The 5,822-nt window shown below is 54.8% G+C and overlaps 1 pseudogene; it reads right to left on the bottom strand.

Annotated features, from left to right (window-relative positions):
* Window positions 1-460: 460 nt before the first annotated feature.
* Window positions 461-3,927, bottom strand: LOC128946110 (histone H3-like centromeric protein A; annotated as a pseudogene).
* Between the last annotated feature and the right edge of the window lie 1,895 nt (window positions 3,928-5,822).

Genomic DNA, 5,822 nt, shown 5'->3' with positions numbered 1-5,822 from the left:
TTTTTGGGGTGCAGCAGAACTGGGAGGATCTTCAGTAGGGTGGAAGTCCTGGGTAGGTTTCCCTGGGACTGGCATTCTGGTGAGGGGAGTTCCAGGGGGATAATGGGTAGGGGTCCTCAATAATCTGAGGGGTGCTGGACTAAGGAAGGCGACCTCCACCCTCAGATGGTTCCCTGAAGGGGTTGTTTAGGATCCTGAGGTGGAGGTCCAATAGGGGGGAGTCTGTGGGGCGGGTCCATGTGGGAGGTCTTTAGGAGGTGGATCCCAAATCATATTGGGCATGTCAGGACAGGGCCCCAGCTTGGGGAATCCCATGGTGGGGGTCTCAGCATGATGGTCCCATAGGAGGTCCCAGTAAGATTAGGGGTGTGACATTGTCAGGGGAAAGCCCCAGGATGGGGGTTCTGGTACATAGGTCTGGGGGATTGAGTCTGTGCAGGGGCTCAGGGGGGGTCCCCATTCAGATGCCCCCCACCTTGGGTCCCTGCAGGCACCAGGCCAGCTGCAGATCCTTGGGGATCAGGGTGACTCGGCAGGCGTGCAGCAAGCACAGCTACATGTCTTCCAACAGCCACGTGATGAAGGCCTCTGCTGCCTGTGTCCAAAACCTGAGAGGAGGTCTCCAAAGCCCCCCAGCATGCCCCAAGCCCCACAGCTCCCCTCGGGGAAGCGACCCCCCCAAAACACACACCCAGGATGCAGGGTTCCTCTAAACCCACCCACAAGTGACTGGGAGGATGAAAACACCCTGTGCCTGTAAATGCGTAAGGAGGGACCAGCACCCAGTGACCTGTCCCCAATCCCTGACAGACCCCGTAAATAAGGGACACCCCTCCAGCACCAAGAGGTCTCCCAGAGACCCTCTCAACATCCATGGAACCCTGTCCCAGAACCCATAGACCCCCCCCCCCCAGCCAATGGACACCCTCGTAGTCTCCCCCTCAGCTCCCATCAGACACACCCAACAAACCTCTCAGCCTCATACAAGCACCCAAAGAGACCTTCTTGGACCTCCCCAGCCCCCTAGAGACACCCTCAGCACCCACAGACCCCCATGCAGCACCCACAGAACCCCTTCCCCCAACCTCCATGGAAACCTTCTCAGCACCCATGAGATCCCCCTCAGCCCCCTCCCCACTCCCCTAAGTCCCCTGGATACCCCCACAGCACCCATAGGACCACTCCAGCCTCTCTGTGACCCCCGTTCACCACGCCTGGACCCCCCGACCCCTACCTCCTGCAGCGCCAGCAGGGCCATCCACTGCCAGCATTAATCGACCCTGTGGGTGAAGCACAGGCAGAGCTCTCGCACCTGCGGCAGGGAGGGCACAGGGAGGGGAGGCACATGGGGGCAGCGGGGTCACAGGGAGTGCGGTGACATTGGGACAAGGTGGAGGGGATATGAGGGCATTGGGGACATCCCGGGCTGGGGCCACCACCATGGCGACACCCTGGAGATGTGGAGACACTGCCCTGGGGATGTCCCAAGGACCTGGGGACACCCTTGTTGTCACCCTGGAGACACTTTGGGGACACCCCAGGGACAGGAACACTGGGGACAGGAACACCTGGGGATACGCTGGGGAGTGGAGATGTGGGAACACCATGATGGGGACACCCTGTGGAAGACTCCAAGTGGGAGGCGGGGGGGAAACACCCCTCTGGGAACATCTTGGGAACACCCTCAACCATGGGAACATGGGAACACTCCCCAGGGGACACCCCGATGGGACAGGGGGGACAGTGCCAGCATAGCGGAAGGGGCACAGGGAACACCCAAGCCATGCAGCTTCTGAAGGTGCCAGGACACAAGGATGTCCGGAACCATAGAAGGACTGTGGGAGATATGCAGGGATGTTGGGGAAGGACAGGCCCACCATGTCTCAAGGACGGAGAGGACAAGGACATGGGGAGGGCTGGAACAGAGTTGAGGGGGGGCCCTGGGGGAAGGGGGTGGTCCTGAGGAGTCCCAGGGGGTGATCTGGGATTCTGGGGGGTAACTTTGTGGGTCTGTAGGGGGTTGGAGGGTCCCAATGGGTTTTTGGGATGGGGTCCAAGGGGAGGTTGGAGGGTTCCAGGTTGGATTTCAGGGGTCCCAGGGTGGATTTGGGGTTGGATTTTAAGGGGTCCTAGGGATTGTTTGAAGGGTCCCAGTGGGTATTTGGGAGAGTCCTGTGGGGAGCTGAAAGGTCCCAGGGTGGATTTGAAGGCTCTGGGGGAGGTTGCAGGGTCAGAGAGGGTTGATCTGGGGTGTCCTGGGACAGATTTGGGGATCCCAGGAGAGAGAATCCAGAGTGGTTTGGAAGATCTGAGACAACGTTGGAGATTCTGGGGTGAAATTGGGGGGGGGTCCTGGAGGGGTTTGGGGGTCCCAAAGTAGATTTTATGGGTATCTGAGATGATCTGCGTGGTCCCAGGGGAGTTTGGGAGTCCATGGGGGGTGCTGGGGAGGTTCCGTGGGGGAAATCAGGGTGTCTGGGGCTTTTAGGGTGCAGGGGTGTTCATTGTGGGATGTGAGGGGTTCTCACCAGGCAGGCGAAGGGTCCGGGGCGCAGCAGCAGACGGGTGCTGCTCTGGTACCTGCGGATCTCCTGCAGTGCCCACTGACCTGGGCGGTGCCCTGAGGGGGCATTGGATAGGGGTCTATGGGGGCTTTAGGGGATCTATTTAGCCTGGGGGGGCACAGACGGGGGTCTCTGAAGGAACATGGGAGGTATAGGAGATCTTTAGGGCCTGGTGGAACACAGAGGTCTGCGATGGTGGTCACAGGGGTCTTTGGATGAGGGAAGAGACGAGAATTGGACTCCATATTTCAGAAGGCTTGATTTATTATTTTATGACATATATTACATTAAAACTACACTAAAAGACTAGAAGAAAATGTTTCATCTCAGAAGACTAGCTAAGCTAATAATAGAAAGGAAAGAATGATAACAAAAGGCAGCTGTCTTGGACTCTGTCCGAGACAGCTGGGCTTTGATTGGCCATTAATTATAAACATCCAAGATGGGCCAATCAAAAATCCACCTGATGCATTCCACAGCAGCAGACAATCATTTTTTACATTTTGTCCCTGAGGCCTTTCAGCTTCTCAGGAAGAAAAAATCCTAAGGGAAGGATTTTACATGAAAAGATGTCTGCGACAGGGGCTATAGAGGATCTATGGGGGGCTATGGGGGCTGGGGGGACAGGGGGAAGCTGTGGGGGTTATAAGGGATCTGTAAGGTCTGGGGGAACATTGTGGGTAGGAGGGATCTATAGGGAGCTCCAGTGATGGCCGATATCGGGGAGTCATAGGGGACAGGGTGTGGAGGCCCTGGGGGGATCATCTCCTAAGTTACACCCCATTGGCTCCTTCCCCTGTTCCTATGTCTGTCCCTATGTTCCTGAACCACTCCCTCCCATTTCCCTGATTGGCCCTTATCTTTGTACTGCCCCAGGAACATGGTCAGCCCCTGGGGCCCCAGAGAGAGAAAAGCTGGACCCTGGATGTGTGTGTGGGTGTCTGGGACCTGAACATCTCACTGCGCGGCTGAATTAAACATCTGCGGATATTATGGAAAGGCCTTTTTTGCTTCTTTATTTTGGACTTTGCTAGCAGCTATTCAAGCTGCAACAACAGGGAGTACGGGGGGTTATGAGCTACAGGATGTAGAGGGCTATAGGGGAGAGAGAATGTGAGGTGACTATAGGTGATGGAAGCATATAGGGGTATATAGGGCACAGGCTGGGGGCAGAGGACAGCAATGGGGGGGGGCATAGGAGTGCTCTGGAGGGGGGCCGAAAAGGGGGCTCAATGTGAGAGGTCCATAGAGGGTGTCTATAAGGGGAGTCCCCTGCCCCTCACTCACTGCATGCCCGCGGCCGGGGTGATGGGGGGGCTGGGGGGTGGCTGCACCGTCAGGGGGTGGGTTTGGGGTGGGGCATGGTGTAGCTGAGTCCACCGCATGGTCAGGGTGAGTCCAGGCATCTGGCGGGGCTGAAATGGACCCGGCGGCAGCGGAAGGGGAGTCAGGAAGGACCCAGGTGTCCAGGGTCCCCCACGCCATTCCTGGGTCCCTCCAAGCCCGCTCCAAGCCAGTGACGTCATGCCTGAGATCCACCACCGCCGCGCTGTTCAAACCTCCCGCTGCGCTGTGCTGCTCGTGATGTCACTTCCCCCCTGTGAGAGTCTGTCCAAAATATCCCTAATTTTCCTCATGATTGTCATTTGAGGACCACTGAAGAGAAGACCCCCCTGTCTTCTCTGTAGGAGAAAGTTACACACGCCACGGGCCTCGAGACCTGAGCACAGTGCTAAGCTATTGTTTTCACAGGTGTTGTTTGCTGTATGCTACACTGAGCCCAATGAGAAGAAGGGGGCACTGTGCCCTTTTTGCAACAGTAGCCTTGGAAGCTGTCCCACCTCTCAGTCTGGCTGGATTTCTCCTAAGTTCTGGGTGGTTCCCTGCAGAAGACCCCTCTCACCCATTCGTAACCACCGTGACAGACAAGCTGAGATGTAAGAAGCCTCTTCATCAAGAGACTGAGACATGAAATCCCTATGTGAGAAGGTCCCCCTCTCACCTTCTTCCAGGGACTGGGACTGAAACCCCCACCTCGGGGGAGGTGTACGGGGGGGGGGGGGCGGGGAAGAAAGCTGCCCAAAGCAAGATGGATGTTGCAGGTGCAGGCAGTGGACCAGGAAAACAATGGCTTTCGCCCACTGCCGAACATGGACTGTGTGTACCCCTATCCAAACACTATTTTTCCCTCTGAAGATACAATAAACTACCTTTGTTTTGGTTGTAACAACCATCCCACTTCCTCCATCGAAAAAGAGTATAATTGGGGTCCAGATGAACTGTGCCTCTGAGATCTCCCCTACGTAACAGGCAGATCCTCGACTGGACTGGACCAAAGGACTTTGTCTCTTTGTTTGGTATCTATATCCCCCCCTTTCTCTCTCTCTCTCTCTCTCTCTCTTTTCTCTCTATCTTTTTCTCTCCCTTAATCCCGCTATCACATTTTGCTGTGGTCATTCAATAAAGGTGCATTTGTTTTGATTATCACTGCAAACCCCCTGTGCCGTGTCGGTTTTTTGCACCCTGAGATCAAATCCACAAACTATCATGAAACCCGTTCGTAAGGACGGATCATGACATTTAAATTTGCGTCACGGACAGGATTGTGGTAGGCAGAGGGGTTTTGCAGGTGTTGTGCAGTCTGTAACAGGGGAGAGGACGTCTCACTCTGCAAGGGGTGTGATTCGAATTTCCCGCAAACTGCACATGCCTAGGGAAAAGGAAAATCTCATACTCAATTGAGGGCTCTGTCTCCGGAATTTCACAAAAAGATCTCTCAGTGCAAAAGGGGGAAACTGTTCTGTTGTGTTTGTGTGTATCTGTACTGTCTGGGAAGGAAAGGGCAACTTAAAGTAACTACGCAGGGTCTCCCAGGCAGATTAGTCCTTTCACCTACCCGGGGAAGTGAGGGAAAACAGAGCAAGAGCTGTGTGGTTGTTTACCTTAAATCAGTATTTCCCTGTCGTAGTTTTTGGTTCCCTCACAAAATAACTGTTTTGTGTGTCTATGAGTGTGTATCTGGACTGTCTGGGAAGGAAGAGACAACTTGAAGTAACTAAGCAGGTCCTCCAAGGCAGATTCTGTCTCTTCAACTACCCAGGGAAGTGAAGGGGGACACAGTAAAGGCTGTGTGATTGTGTAACTTAAGTTTGCAAGTAATTCCCTGGCGTAGCTTTGGTCCCTTCACAAAATGACTAAAAACCTCAGTGTAAAAGGTAAAGCTGAATTTTATGCTCTGCTTGCTAAATACAATGCCAC

This window comes from Melozone crissalis, unplaced genomic scaffold (assembly GCF_028551555.1).
Source record: "Melozone crissalis strain CALT ecotype California unplaced genomic scaffold, PUWL_Pcris_2 ptg000074l_1, whole genome shotgun sequence".
Taxonomy (NCBI): domain Eukaryota; kingdom Metazoa; phylum Chordata; class Aves; order Passeriformes; family Passerellidae; genus Melozone; species Melozone crissalis.
Note: the sequence above shows the minus strand (reverse complement) of the source record. Positions and strands in the feature narration are given on the sequence as shown.